Consider the following 17,080-nt stretch of genomic DNA (forward strand, 5'->3'; position numbering starts at 1 on the left):
TCTTGGCTGCAGTCCCCATCTGAGGTGATTTTGGAGCCCAGAAAAATAAAATCTGTCACTACCTCCATTTCTTCCCCATCTATTTGCCAGGAATTGAGAGGGCCGGATGCCATGATTTTGGTTTTCTTAATGTTGAGTTTCAAGCCAACTTTTGCACTCTCCTTCTTCACCCGCATCAAGAGGCTCTTTAGTTCCTCTTCACTTTCTGCCATTAGCGTAGTATTATCTGCATATCTCAGGTTGTTGATATTTCTCGCGGCAATCTTAATTCCAACTTTTGTTTCATCTAGCCCCTCCTTTCTCATGATGTGCTCTGCATATAAGTTAAATAGGCAGGGTGACAGTATACAGCCTTGCCGGACTCCTTTTCCAATTTTGAACCAATCAGTGGTTCCGTGTCCAGTTCTCACTGTTGCTTCTTGACCCGCATATAGGTTTCTCAAGAGACAAATGAGATGGTCTGGTACTCCCATCTCTTTAAGAACTTGCCACAATTTGTTGTGATCCACACAATCAAAGGCTTTAGCATAGTCAATGAAGGAGAAGTAGATGTTTTTCTGGAACTCCCTAGCTTTCTCCATGATCCAGCGTATGTTGGCAATTTGATCTCTAGTTCCTCTGCCTCTTCGAAATCCTGCCTGTACTTCTGGTAGTTCTCGATCCACATACTGCTGGAGTCTAGCTTGTAGGATTTTAAGCATAACTTTACTAGCATGTGAAATGAGTGCAATGGTGCGATAGTTTGAACATTCTTTGGCATTGCCTTTCTTTGGAATTGGAATGTAAACTGACCTTTTCCAATCCTGTGGCCACTGTTGAGTTTTCCAAATTTGCTGGCAAATTGAGTATAGCACTTTTACTGCATCGTCTTTTAAGATTTTGAATAGCTCAGCTGGAATACTGTCACCTCCACTAGCTTTGTTGTTGCTCAGATTTTCTAAGGCCCATTTCACTTCACATTCTAGGATGTCTGGTTCGAGGTCAGTGACCATCTCATTGTGGTTATCTGGGACGTTAAGCTCATTCTTGTATAGTTCTTCTGTGTAGTTTTGCCATCTCTTCTTAATCTCTTCTGCCTCTGTTAGGTCCCTGCCATTTTGGTCCTTTATCATGCCCATCTTTGCATGAAACATTCCCTTCATATCTCCAATTTTCTTGAAGAGATCTCTGGTCCTCCCTATTCTGTTGTTTCCTTCTATTTCTTTGCACTGTTCATTTAAGAAGGCATTCTTATCTCTTCTAGCTATTCTCTGGAATTCTGCATTCAATTGGGTGTATCTTTCTCTTTCTCCTTTGCCTTTCGCTTCCCTTCTTTCCTCAGCTATTTGCAAAGCTTCCTCAGACAGCCATTTTGCTTTCTTGCATTTCTTTTTCTTTGGGATGGTTTTAGTTGCTACCTCTTGTACAATGTTGCGAACTTCCATCCATAGTTCTTCAGGCACTCTGTCTATCAGATCTAATTCCTTAAATCTATTTGTCACCTCTACTGTATATTCATCAGGAATATGATTTAGTTCATACCTGAGTGGCCTAGTGCTTTTCCCTACTTTTTTCAATTTAAGCCTAAATTTTGCAACGAGAAGCTCATGATCTGAGCCACAGTCAGCTCCTGGTCTTGTTTTTACTGACTGTATAGAGCTTCTCCATCTTTGGCTGCAGAGCACATAGTCAATCTGATTTCTATGTTGACCGTCTGGTGATGTCCATGTGTAGAGCCGTCTCTTGGGTTGTTGGAAAAGAGTGTTTGTTATGACCATCGTATTCTCTTGACAAAATTCTATTAGCCTGTGCCCTGCTTCATTTTGTACTCCAAGGCCAAACTTGCCTGTTATTCCAGTTATCTTTTGGCTTCCTACCTTAGCATTCCAATCCCCCATGATGATAAGGACATCATTTTTTGGTGTTAATTCTATAAGGTGCTGTAGGGCTTCATAGAACCGGTCAATTTCATCCTCTTCAGCACCAGTGGTTGGGGCATAGATTTGGATTATTGTGATATTGAATGGTTTGCCTTGGATTCGAATTGAGATCATTCTGTCATTTTGGGGATTGTATCCCAGTATTGCTTTTCCTATTCTTTTATTGACTATGAAGGCTACTCCATTTCTTCTGAGGGATTCTTGCCCACAGTAGTATACCTGATGGTCATCTGAGTTAAATTCACCGATTCCTGTCCATTTTAGTTCGCTGATTCCTAAGATGTCGATGTTCAGTCTTGTCATCTCTTTTTTGACTACGTCTAGCTTGCCTTGATTCATGGATCTTACATTCCAGGTTCCTATGGAGAAAAAATCTTTACAGCATTGGACTTTCCTTTCACCACCAGATATATCCACAGCTGAGCGTCCTTTCGGCTTTGGCCCAGTCGCTTCATTCTTTCTGGCGCTACTAGTACTAGCCCTCTGCTCTTCCCCAGTAGCATATTGGACACCTTCCGACCTGAGGGGCTCATCTTCCAGCATCATATCTTTTTTCCTTTTAGTACTGTCCATGGGGTTTTCATGGCAAAGATACTGGAGTGGTTTGCCATTTCCTTCTCCAGTGGATCACATTTTGTCAGAACTCTCTGCTATGATCTGTCCGTCTTGGGTGGCCCTGCACGGCATAGCTTATAGCTTCATTGAGTTACACAAGCCCCTTCGCCACGACAAGGCAGTAATCCATAAAGGGGTTAAATTTAATATATTGTGTTAAAACTAGCATGTCAGAATCCAATTATACTTCATCTCCAGTTATCAATTATAGAAAACCCCATTTCTGCCCTCTCTGGATTCTGTCATAAAGAAAGAGAGGGGGGTGAACAAAGAGGCTTTATGGCCCTCACTTCCTTTGGTACAACTTCAAAGGGTTTGAATGTGGTTAGCACCAAAAGGCTTTATCATAACAAAGGATGCTATTTACCTTTCATGTAGTTTATCTGAAGTCTCCATCCAGCCGGAAGAAAGGAAAAAAGGGGTGGGATTGTGATGCCTGAAACTGTCACTGGAAGAGGGGGGTGATTGGGTGGGACTACTGGGGAACCCCTTAAAACCTCGAATGGGAGAGCTTGAACCCCAAGTCCTGTCTAGAACGCCAGCAACCATTTTCTCTTAATAAAGGATTCCTGTTGGAAGAATTATTCCAAGAGTTCTGTCTTCTTAAGATGCAAAGTGGGGTGGATCCTTACATTAGACAGGACTTGTGAAATTAATCCACCTGGAAGGGAGACCCTTGCTGGGGGATTTTGCAAAAAATTACCATGTCAGACAATGGAGCAAGAAAGGAGGAAAACTCCCTGGAAAGAGAGCCGCTGACCAAATTGGAACCTTGCCAGATGTTGGAATCCGAGAGGTCAGATTCCTCAGGAGAAGTGGTGGAGACACGGGACCACAAGCCTCGCTGGTCAATGGGCGTTGGAAAGAAAAGTGAGTGGGGAAAGGAATCAAGAAAGGTGACCCCGATGGACTTAAGGTACCAAATTTGAAATTATATTACGATGCGGTGGTTTTAACACTAATCAGTGATTGGGTAAATTTGACAAATCCTGAGATACTTCATTTAGAGGGATGGGATTTACTTTATGGGTGGCATGCCTATTTAATATTTAATAAAAAAATGGATTGGGTCTTTAAATCTCATATTTTAAGAATTTCTTTACTTAGGATTTGGAGAAAATATTATAAAAGTGATTTTAAAGTTCCATTATGGGCTATACCTTGGCATGCGATAGAAGGAATAAAAAGAGGAGTAAAAATGGACATGGTGTCTTATAGTCAGTTACTTAGATGGGATGGGCAAAATTGGCAGTTAAGAATACGGGAAGATTTAGCGCAAGAAAATAATATTTATTCCTGGTTTCAATATAGGCAACTAGTAGATAAATGGAAGGTGGATTGTAAATTGGGTTTTCTTAGAGAAGATGGAAATCTTATTAAGCAAGTTAAGGATCAAAGACAAACCCATATCAAGAGAATTTATGGGGTATTAGTTGAAATGGACTCAGAAACGGAATTAATTAAAGATTGTATGATTAGATGGGCGCAGAATTTTGGTGTCCCAGTCTCATTGGACATTTGGGAAACCATTTGGGTGAGAAATGTCAAATTTACACAAGCACAGAACCTTAGGGAGAATTTTTATAAAATGTTTTATAGATGGCACCTTGATCCACAAAAAATGTCTCTTATGTACCCTGACGTGCAACCCAAATGTTGGAGATGTGGTTATAAGGATGCTTCCTATTATCATATTTGGTGGTCATGCAGAGAGATAAAAGCATTTTGGATCAAAATATGGTGGAATATCCAGAGAATTTTTAGAAGGAGGGTAAAATTTACTCCGCAATTATTTTTGTTAGGTATTGTTACAGATTGTGATACAAAGGAGGTTGTATTGATGTTAAATTTGATTACAGCCGCTAGGCTGTTAGTAGGACAATATTGGAAGAAGGAATCTTTGCCTACATTGCAGGAATGGTTTCTTAAAGTAGCTTATCTGGCGGAAATGGCAAAGATTTCGGCTTTCTTAAAGCAACAAACGCAAGAGAAGTTCCTTGCTGTTTGGGACAAATGGATAAAATTTATACAATTTAGATTGGGTATACAAAAATATCACATAGCTTTTTTATAAGTTTTATTTTTATATATATATATAGATATTTTTTTTATATATATATAAATATAAATTTTTTAATTTAACTTTTTATTTTTATTTCTTAATTTTTAATTAAGCCTATATTCTGCTCTGGGAAGCTCAGGGGGGGGGAAGGGAGGGTTTTTGTGAGGGGTGGGGGATGGGGTTTTTTTTTTTTTCCTATATATGTAATGTTTATTCTTTTTTGTATATGTTGTCTTTTGTTTTGTATTGTTTTTGTTTTTTTGTAAAATTTATAAAACTTTCAATAAAAAAAAAAAAAAGAAAGGTGACCCCGAGACGGGGGACCAAGCAACCAGAATGGAAGCAGGAGATGGAGAAATCCCTGCACACAAGTGAACAGGGGGAAAGCTGGGCACCGTACTCAGACTGGATCCTAGAGAAAGCTATTGACCTGATGAAGAGAACTCTCAACTCCCTAAGAGAGGAGAATCCTGAGCCCTATGGCCGCCCCAGCTCCTGGAACCGCAAAGGGAGAGACACCGAGGGGGACGTGGAACCTGCAACCCCGGGGACATCTACTGATCCAGTAATCCCCACCCCCTACCAGACCACAGATGGCAATCTGGACGGAAGACACTATCACCAACAATGGAGGCACCGATCAATTCCAAGACGTCCACCGTTGGAGGTGAAATTCAAAGGGGAGCCAACACGCTTGGGGTTTTTCCTAACCCAAGTCCTCAGCTACATGGAGGAATACGGGCAGGACATTCCCAGCGACAAAGCCCGCATCCGGATCGTGCAATCTGCCCTGGACCGGCTGCAGATTGGGTGGTGAACTTGCATGACTCCAATGCCCCAGAACTCAGTAACTTCAACCGTTTCATGTCCTCTCTGAGAAGACGATTTGAAGACCCCCTGGCTGATCGCAAAGCCCGTGAAAGGATAAAAACGATGCGGCAAGGCAAACGCCCGGTGGCTGAATATACCCAAGAATTCCGGGCCATTGCCAGCAAACTGAATTGGCCAGAAGACATCTTCCTTAGCCATTTCAAAGATGGACTAAATTATGACCTATATGATGCTTGCCTGCCCCGAGGGGATCCACACTAACTTGAGGAATGGTACATCTTGGCAGAGGAAGCAGAGATCGACATATTGAAGAGGCACCGCCGAGGAAAACAATGGAGCCGCCCCCGCCTGAGCTGACACACGAACCGGTGAAATCATCGGCTACAGCCAAGAAGCAAATGGGGTGTTTTAAGTGCGGAAGAGAAGGGCATCGAGCTGTAGAATGCCGCTCCAAAGCCCCCCAGCACAACCCAGACAGATCCCCAACCAACAAACCCGGAAAGTCTTCAGCTAAGCCAAAAGAAACTGCCATGAAAATGATGGAAATTGCGGAACCCTCCACTTCTGCTCACCAAGGGGAAAGAACTCCAGCCTACACCACAGGGCTGGTGGATGCCTCAGATGACAGCTCGGAGGGCGAACCCCTGGTAAGTGGACACATCACACCCATCCTCAAGACAGTGACTATATTAATCCCCCCCATGCCCGAAGCTGTGAAGGTGAAAGCCTTAATAGACTCTGGCTGCACCCGCTGCCTCATTAGCCCAACGCTAGTGGGTAATCTGGGCATCCCATCGAGGAGACTGGAACAACCAATCTCATTTGGCCAGTTAGATGGATCCATAGCAGGGGGGGTGCCAGCTACCCTAGCCACTCTACCAATACACCTCTCCCTGGGCAAACATGAAGAGGACATAATGTTTGTGGTGACCCACAATGATTCTAGGGATGGAATGGTTGAAAAAATGGAACCCCTGGGTAAATTGGAGGACGACAGAAATCAAATTCCCGAAGGGGGACCCTATGGACTTAAAACCCCAAGGGAGGCTACCAGAATCAAGAATAGAAAAAGCATCCATAGGAGAGGAAAAAAGATTAACAGAAATACCAGAGGAATATAGAGACCTTGCTGAAGTTTTCAGTGAGGAGAGGGCGAATGAGCTCCCCCCCCACCGACCCACAGACTGTACCATTGAATTCAAGCCTGGGGCAAAACTCCCGAAGCCCAGATTATACTCCATGAGCCCAAAGGAGAAGGAGGAAATGGAAAGATTCATTAAAAAAAACCTAGAGAGAGGTTTCATTGAGCCAGCCAAGCCTAAAGTGGCTTCCCCGGTCCTTTTTAGAGAGAAGAAGGATGGTTCTTTACGTTTATGTGTGGATTATAGGGCCCTGAATACAATCAGTGAAAGCAACCTATACCCTCTACCCCTCATGAAAGACATGCTGTCACACCTATCGAAAGGGAAATTTTTTTCTAAACTAGACCTAAGGGAAGCTTACTATCGCGTGAGAATTAAGGAAGGGGACGAATGGAAGACTGCATTTAACTGCCCCATGGGGTGCTATCAATTCAAAGTCTTGCCATTTGGATTACAAGGGGGCCCTGCAGTCTTTATTCAATTAATCAATGACGTTCTAAGGGAGCACCTGTTTAAGGGGGTCCTTGTTTACTTGGACGACATTGTTATCTTCACCGAAACAAAAGAGGAACATGTCAACCTTGTCAGAGTGGTTTTAAAGAAGCTGCGAGCCGCCCACCTATATGCCAAACTCTCAAAATGAGAATTCCACCAGGAAAGGATAGACTACCTAGGTTATCGCATATCCCCCAGGGCATTTGAAATGGACCCAGAGAAGGTCAAGGCAATATTAGATTGGGCACCACCCTGCACAAGAAAGCAACTACAAAGTTTCCTGGGCTTTGCAAACTTTTACCGCCAATTCATCCCCTCATTTGCCCAGATAGCCTTGCCCCTCACTAACTTACTAAAAACGAAGGGAGCATCCTCAGTAAAACCTAGCCAGCCACTAACATGGACAATGGAGTGCCAAGCAGCGTTTGAGAGATAAAGAGACTTTTTTCTGCCGAACCAGTACTAGGCACCCAGACATGGACAAGCCCTTTGTAATACAGGCAGATGCAAGTGATGTGGCAGTGGGGGCTGTTCTATTACAAGAAAACGATGAAGGGGTATTGCAACCTTGTGCATATACATCCAAGAAACTCACAGAAACAGAACAGCGCTGGCCCGTATGGGAGAAGGAGGCTTATGGGATACGTTGGGCATTACTCACGTGGCGACAGTTCCTGGAAGGCAACAAAATCCCCTTCCAGGTGTGGACTGATCACAAAAATTTGGAAGCCCTGAAAACTTCCAGGAAACTCAATCCCAAACAAGCCCGCTGGTCCCAGCATTTTCACCAGTTCCAATTTAAGCTCAAACATTTACCAGGAAGAAAGAACTTCCTGGCAGATGCTCTATCTCGCATGCCCCAATATAACAGCGCACGAACCACAGACTCTAGACCAATAATGGCAGAGTCACAACTGGCAGCACCAGTAACCACAAGAACCCAAGCCAAATTAAAACCACAACTGGACAGCCAAACTGGAATTGAATTCAGAAAAAGTTTAGAAACAGATGAATGGTTCCAGAAAAACAAAAATGTGTGCACAATGAGAGACGGGTTGCCTTGGGTAGGAGAAAAGTTATATATACCAACAACTCAAAGAGTCACTTTCATGCACCTTTGCCATGACACAAAATCAGCAGGGCATTTTGGATTTGTAAAAACTTTACATTTAATTAAATGGCAATTTTGGTGGCCATCCATGAAAAAGGACATAGAAAGTTATATAGCCAGTTGTCCAAAATGTGCCACTGCAAAGAGGTTGCAAGGGAAATCGCCAGGACTATTGCAAACAGTGGCAAGTCCCTCAGCCCCCTGGAGAGAAATAGCCATGGATTTTATAGTGGAATTGCCAGAAAGCAATGGGAATACTGTTGTCTGGACGGTCACGGACTTGTTTTCCAAACAGGTGCACTTTATCCCTTGCCAAAAGATTCCCACTGCAAAAGCCTTAGCAAAACTTTTCATACAGCACATTTACAGATTGCATGGGGCACCGCAACGCATCATCTCTGACAGGGGGGTGCAATTTACATCTGCATTTTGGAAGGAATTTTTATCCCTCTTAGAAACCACTCAGGGACTGACATCTAGCCACCACCCACAAGGAAATGGAGGGGGGCTGAAAATATGAACTCCGTACTTAAGCAATATTTAAGATGTTTCCTTAGTTTCCAGCAGACCGAGTGGGCAGACTTACTCCCTTTTGCAGAAGTTGCCTACAATAATGCAGTCCACTCCAGCACAGGTTACACTCCTTTTCAAATAGCCACCGGTCAAAGTTTCAACCCCATGCCAGAGTTAACCCCAAACGAACCAATGATCCCTTCACTGAAAGAATGGATGGAAAAACTACAAAACACCTGGCCAATAGTTAGAAAAGCACTAGATGAAGCTAGGCAGGCATACAAAGCACAAGCCGATAAAAAAAGGGTTGAGCCTACACCATTCATTATAGGAGAAATGGTGTACTTATCTACAAAATACCTAAAGTCCCTACAGCCCTGTAAAAAACTTGGACCAAAATATATAGGACCTTTTCCAATTAAAAGGATCATAAATCCAGTAACAGTAGAATTAGAATTACCCAAAAACCTCAGGCAAATACACCCAATTTTTCATTGCAGCTTGCTGAAAAGAGAGCATCAGTCACCTCTACGGCCAAAAATCCCCCCCCACCACCTCCAATCATGGTGGAGGGGAACAACACTTCGAAATAAAGGAAATCCTTGACTCTAGGAGATATCATGGAGCAACTCAGTACCTAGTTGCCTGGAAACACCTCCCTCCCTCACAAAACGAGTGGGTCCATAAACGTCATGTCAGAGCCCCGAAGCTATTGAAGAAGTTTCACACAGAGTATCCTAACAAGCCTGACTAACTTTTATACCTGTTTTGTTTTCTTTCAGGTGGATCTCTCTTATTTTTAAGGGGGGCCGGATGTCAGAATCCAATTATACTTCATCTCCAGTTATCAATTATAGAAAACCCCATTTCTGCCTCTCTGGATTCTGTCATAAAGAAAGAGAGGGGGTGAACAAAGGGGCTTTATGGCCCTCACTTCCTTTGGTACAACTTCAAAGGGTTTGAATGTGGTTAGCACCAAAAGGCCTCATCATAACAAAGGAGGCTATTTACCTTTCATGTAGTTTATCTGAAGTCTCCATCCAGCCGGAAGAAAGGAAAAAAGGGGTGGGATTGTGATGCCTGAAACTGTCACTGGAAGAGGGAGGTGATTGGGTGGGACTACTGGGGAACCCCTTAAAACCTCGAATGGGAGAGCTTGAACCCCAAGTCCTGTCTAGAACGCCTGCAACCATTTTCTCTTAATAAAGGATTCAACCATTTTCTCTTAATAAAGGATTCCTGTTGGAAGAATTATTCCAAGAGTTCTGTCTTCTTAAGATGCAAAGTGGGGTGGGTCCTTACATAACATTTATAATTATTTTATTCATTTTCTGCTTTCAAGTTTTTTATTCTACCTATCATCAATCTACCTACCTACCTATCATCCATCATCCATCATCTTCAATCATTAGAAATGCTAATACATTATTTCAGTGGCTTTTCTCTAAATTATGTCAATAAAAGAAATACTTACTGAATGCTTCCTTATCTTGAAAGTGGGGAAAAAGAGATTGGTGTTTATGTTGTTTGATATAAAATATAGTTATGTTTGCAATAAAATTTATTATGTTGGAACAAATGGATGTGCATATCCATTTCTATTAATGTGACTAAATATAAGTAAATTTGTGCACAATGTCACATCCGAGGTGGCCTATAGATAAAACTTCAACTTATTTTCAATGGCTGTATCTTATCAGAGAGAAAGAGCAAAGAATATACATATATTTAAAAATTGTTCTTGTTATTGACAGTCAGATCAAGGTGAAGATTTCAGAAAGAAACCCTATGATTTACTGTCTTTTATGAGCACATGGAGAGATGTGCTGAGCACATCATTAGCATGACAGGGTGAAAGGGGCAACATGTTTCTCTGTTGCAAGGAGAAGAGGATGCATCTAGGAAAGCTCTAATGCCAGAATCTCCTTCACTTTTTTCACAGCTAATGTAGATTTTAATTGTACTTCAGGCTGATTCTCATCACCGGCTCTTAGATGACATTGAGATAGATGAAGCCGTTTGTTGGCATTATCTGAGCCAGCTGTGTGCTTGGCTGCAGCTGCAGTAAGGATTACATCTCATGCATAAATCACTCACTGAAAGAGTATCACAAAAGCATCTTAACCATATGGCAAATAATTTTATTATGATCAGAAAAAGGACTCTTGGAACCAGTTAAACCAGAGAGTCCTTGAAATAAAATCAGAAGAGTGATTATACTCTGTTTTTCTGAAGTATGACTTTTAGTTCTGTTCTAGTGTTTTGGAAAGTATCTTTTAATAGAACCTTAATTGAAAACATTAATACATATTAGTTATGTAAAAGAAAATAGCACTTAGTTATGCATAGTTATTTCTTTCTTTTAACTATATTCAAAAGGAAATGGAAAATAAAATAAAGTTTGTATCAAGCAATTGGTATTTCTAAGCAAAACGAGCATGCTATACTCATTGGGGAATACACACATCACATCACAAACATGCATGCAATGTGGCACAAGTGCAACAGAAGCCCAGTTTAACTTTCTTACAATTTAATTGTTCATCCAGTATTATGCCAATTAGAGGGTCTAATGTTGAGCACTATATCGGTGTCTACATCCTATCAAACAAACACACATGGCAAACACATGGCAAGAATACAGCAATATGACTAAAGAACTCTGGTTGAGCATCAGCTCTCCATTGAGTGGAGTTCTTTGCAGAGCCCCCCAAATAAAGTATTCAACTCAGTTCAATAAGGACTTTCATGCTAATCCATTTTGCCACCTATAAGTCTAATTATTGGTATTTAATGTTTGAGAACTGATTTACAAATCCATGTATGTATATTGTTGAGTATCTCATTATTAGATAACATATCCTTGAAAGTATGTGATGCACATTGTTTTTTGAGGCAACACACTGTGAATATCCAGATTTTGACAGGTAAACAAAACAGGCAGATACCATTAACAAGAAAGATATTCACTGTTATTATACATTTATACTGAGAAGTTGTGGAAAGTTTGTGCATTAGAGTGGTGAGGAACTGATTCTATCCTATTGAAATGCTTTGTACTTTAACAAGCTACATGAGATGCTTGTTAAATGAACTTTGCTCCATTTTATGACCTTTCTTGCCACACTTGTTAAGTGAATCATTGCAGTTGTTAAATTTGTAATGTGGTTGTTACGTGAATCTGGCTTCCCCATTGACTTTGGTATCAGAAGATTGCAGAAAGTGATCACATGACACTGCAACCATCATAAATATTAATGTGGATTAATGAACAATTAATGAAAAATCACTAAAATAATGATTGTGTCTGCATAATTACTAGAATAATGCTGTGTTAGCAATATGTGACTGACCTAATGCGCATTGCACTCAGATACAATATATGTAGCAAACTCTCTCCATTGTATACTCGTGAGAAACTAATCTAATGTAATACAATGTGTATCATAATGTGTAGTTCTTTGTTCCTGAGAAAAGGAATGTGTAAAGCTGAAGTCTGAACCCACCCTTGGAGTTCAGAATTGCTTGTCTCTACTGCTTCTGAACCTGCACAATAAATCTCTCTGCTAAACTCTCTAGAATTCGTAAGAGTCCTTGCGTTTTCCACAAGATTTATTGCAACTCCGCTGGGACTTTTAGGAAGAGGCTGTTGACCTTCCAGATTGACTGCCGTGGTGGGTAGCCCCTCTCCTAATGATGACTCCTCCAAGCCAGCTCCATGGCCTTTGTCTACAGGGAGACCTCGATGGGAAGGGAGGGGAACTCACCTGCCAGTGAAGCACTCCAGTCAAGGATCCACTGAGGGTAGCAGAAGGGTCTTTAATCCACGGAAGGGTCTGGAATGCCTGCAGGCAAGTATTGTAAAAGGGAATACCTGATCCCGTTTGGATCAGAAGAGGGAACTGATCACCCCCTAGAAGACAAGGTGGCATCCTTAAGTCTTCAATAGGTAGGACTGTGTGAGTGGTTAAACCATCACATTTCCTGAAGAGTGACCGTTGGAACGTCTGGCACTCCAGGTCAGTGGTAGTGTGTTAGGGAGAAATGGGAGGGAACCAGACTAAGAAGGGCATTGGTCAGATGCCGCTTCAGTGTATATTAGAAAATTTCAAAAAGGGTTTTTCTAGGGATTATGGGAATCCACGACCAAATCCAGCTAAAGTTAAAAAGATTCTGTGAATCTGAATGGACCACCTTTGGCATAGGGTGGCCCAAAGAGGCATCGGCGAATCCCAAACTCGTGGCATGGGTTCATCAAATTGTGACTGGAAGTGGTCATTGGGACCAATATTCCTATATAGACCAGTGGCAGATTAATATTGAAGAAAAGCCTCGATGGTTAGCAAAGTGTTAGATAGAATGTGCTAAAATATATTTGGCAAGCCCAAAAGCCAAACCTCAGACAAAAGCTAAGATTTTGACCCAGGAAAAAAGGAAGTTGCCAGGCCCCCACCTTATGTTCCTAGAAGAGAAGAAGTGGGGAATACATCAGCAAATTCCACCCCCTTCGGTTGAAAGAAATGAAGTCCATCTTCAATCAGAAGTTGGTGCAAAAACAAAAATAAAAAACAAGATAAAACCATTTAGAAGAAAGACCAGGACTTAGATAGTGATGACAGCAAAACATCAGTTTCTAGTCGAACTAGAAGTAAAACGGAGGTCAAAACAAAAGAAATGATAGCCCCTCTAAGAGAAGTTTTGGTCCCTGGACCAAATAAGTTTCCGATGCTCCAGTATGTTCCCTTTACAACCACTGATCTACTTAATTGGTGTCAGCAATATGGACCATTTTCAGAAAAACCTCAAGAAATAATAGACCTATTCTCCACCATTATTCAGACACATAACCCCATGTGGGATTATATGCAACAACTTATTTCTACTTTACTGGATATGGAGGGGAGAGAAAAATATAGATTAGGGAAATTAAAAGTACTTGCCCCCCGACACCCCGATGGGGGAGCGAATTATCAGGCAAGCGGAAATACCGAAGCAATAGAAGAAAGACCAGACTGGAATGCTAACAATGCACAACACCAAACTTTGTTGCAGAATTATCGGCTTTTATGTTTAGAAGCCCTGAGAGAAGCCGCAAGATAAAAATGAGTCACCAACCGCTTTTCTCAGCCGACTGATAGAAGCTTATAAAGTAAACACAGGTCTTGATATGGAGGTGGCTCAAAATCGCCCACTTCTAATTGAAAGATTTATCACCCAAAGTGCCCCAGACATAAAGAAAAAGTTACAACACACAGAAGGGGCATTAGGAAAAAATGTAGCAGAGATCATGGAGATAGCTCAGAAGGTGTTCTGTAACCGTGAAAAGGAAAAAGAGCGTAATTCAGATCAGAAAGAGAAAAGGAAGGTTGAAATGTTAGCAGTGGCATTGGGGGGGAATGCGTATTGGACCCAACCAATGTGCCATCTGTAGACAGGAAGGACACTGGCAAAGGAAGTGCCCCAAAGAAATGGCCAATCTAGGGGACAATCTCGCCAGCATGGAAAAGGACGAGGAAGAGGATTTAGAGGGACTTTCCAGAAAAGTTGCAAGGGAAGCTTCAGGGGAAGAGGGTGTCCAGCCTATCCCAGTCAGATGGAAGAAAGAGAAGAAAACATGATCGGCTTAGCTGACATGGAATGGGGAGACTGAAGAGGACAGGGTTCTATGGTCCCACTCCCGGAGCCCATTGGTTTTTTTTTTATTGTAAATATTTATTAAGTTTTAAAATTTTACAAAAAAAACAAAACAACCCATCCCCAAACCTCCCCAACCCTCCCATTCCCTCCCCCGACCTTCCCAGAGCTGAACATAGGCTTAATTAAAATTTCTTCAAATAATCTAAAAGAAAATATAAACCATAAATTAATCTAAATACTAAATACATTAATTAAACAAGTTATAAGATAATTAACAATAATATGTATATAAAAAAACATAACTACCAAAAGAATAATACTTGAAAGAAAAAAGAATAAAGAAAAAGAAAAAAATTAAAAAAGAAAAAAGTATAATAAAAATAAGAAATAAAAATAAAAAAAGAATAAAATCTAGAAAATATTTTAAATTTTAAATATAAGTTATTGAAAAGCTAAATAATATTTTTTAACATCCAACTTATATTGTATAAAATCTATCCATTTTTTCCATACCGCAAAATACTTCTCCTGCAATTAATCCTTCAAGAAAGCCGAAATCTTTGCCATTTCCACCAAATAAGAAACTTTAAAAAACCACTCTTGCAAAGTAGGCAGAGATTCCTTCTTCCAACATTGTCCTACTAGCAGCCTTGCGGCTGTAATTAAATTTAACATCAATGTAGTCTCTTTAATATCACAGTCGGTAACAATACCTAATAAAAACAATTGTGGGGTAAATTTTACCCTCCTTTTGAAAATTCTTTGAATATTCCACCATATCTTAATCCAAAAGGCTTTTATATTTTTACACGACCACCAAATATAATAGTAAGTAGCATCCAAACAACCACATCTCCAACATTTAGGCTGTAAGTCAGGATACATACGAGACATTTTTTGTGGATCAAGGTGCCATCTGTAAAACATTTTATAAAAATTCTCCCTTAAATTCTGGGCTTGTGTAAATTTGACATTCCTCAGCCAAATAATTTCCCAGGTATCTAGTAGAACTGGTTCACCAAAATTTTGTGCTCATTTGACCATACATTCTTTAATTAATTCTGCCTCTGAATCCAGTTCTACTAGCACCCTATAAATTCTCTTAATATGAGTTTGTCTTTGATCTTTTACTTGTTTAAGAAAATTTTCATCTTTTCTAAGTAAACCCACATTACAATCTAACTTCCATCTATCTACTATTTGTCTATACTGAAACCATGAATATGTAATATTTTCTTGTGCTAGGTTTTCCAAAGATTTTAACTGCCAGTTTTTACCATCCCATCTAAGTAATTGTGCATAAGAAACACCATCCATCTTAACTCCTCTCCTTATCCCCTTTATCGCATGCCAGGGTACAGCCCATAATGGGATTTTAAAATCACTTCTGTAATATTTCCTCCAAACCCGAAATAGAGAAATCCTTATAATATGAGATTTAAAAACCCTATCAACTTTTTTATTAAAAATTAAATAGGCATGCCATCCAAAAAGTAAATCCCAACCCTCCAAGAGGAGTATTTCTACATTTGTTAAATTAACCCAATCACTAATTAATGTTAAAACCACCGCATCATAGTACAATTTCAAATTCGGTACCTTGAGTCCACCTCTCTCACGAATGTCTTGTATTATTTTAAGCTTTACTCTTGGTTTTTTCTCTGCCCAAATAAACTTATTGATACCTTTCTGCCATTCATTTAAATTAATCTCATTCTTTAAAATAGGTATCATTTGAAACAGAAAAAGAAACTTTGGCAAAACATTCATTTTAATCACCGCAATTCTTCCCAAAAGGGATAATTGCAATTTCTCCCAATTTTTCAAGTCTCTTTGTATCCTGACCCATAACCTTTCATAATTATTTTTGTACAATTTTGCATTAGAAACAGATAAAATAACCCCCAAATATTTTACCTTATCAACAACCTCAAAATCTGTCAACTTAACCAAAGTCTGCTTATCCAAAATGGTCATATTTTTAGGTAATATTTTAGTCTTATTGTTATTAATTTTAAAACCTGAAACCCGTCCATATTGGTATATCAATTGTAATAACTCTACTACAGAATAAGTAGGTTGGGACAGGGTGACCACCAAGTCATCTGCAAAAGCTCTTAATTTATATTCTTTTTTATTAACTTCTATTCCTTTTATTTCCTGTGATTCTCGAATTTTAATCAACAATATTTCCAAAGTTAAAACAAATAGCAGTGGTGACAGTGGACATCCCTGTCTAGTCCCCTTTTCTATTGTAAAGACCTCTGATAAACCCCCATTAACAATAAGTTGTGCCATTTGTTTTTGATAAATAAGACCAAGAGCTTGTAAAAATTTTTCTCCAAAATTCATTTTCTCAATTAAACTTAACATAAATTGTCAATTCAGTTGATCAAAAGCTTTTTCAGCATCTAAAAATATCGATCCTGCAGGAACTTGATTATTTTTGTCTAAGTATTCTAATAAATTAATAATTTGTCTGACATTATTCTTCATGTACCTTCCAGTTATAAAACCCGTTTGATCCTTATGTATAACCTGATGCAAAACCCTCATAAGCCTATTAGCCAAAATTTTTGCAGAAATCTTATAATCTACATTTAAAAGAGATATAGGTCTGTAATTCTTTGGTAAAGTGAGATCTTGATCTTCTTTTGGAATTAAAGATATAAAAGCTCTACCCCATGACGGGGGAATCTCTAAACCCTGTAATATATTATTAAAAAGCTCTCTTAAAGGTTGAATCATCTCTTGT

This window comes from Crotalus tigris, unplaced genomic scaffold, assembly GCF_016545835.1.
Source record: "Crotalus tigris isolate CLP2741 ecotype Arizona unplaced genomic scaffold, ASM1654583v1 scf7180000017753.6788120, whole genome shotgun sequence".
Classification (NCBI taxonomy): domain Eukaryota; kingdom Metazoa; phylum Chordata; class Lepidosauria; order Squamata; family Viperidae; genus Crotalus; species Crotalus tigris.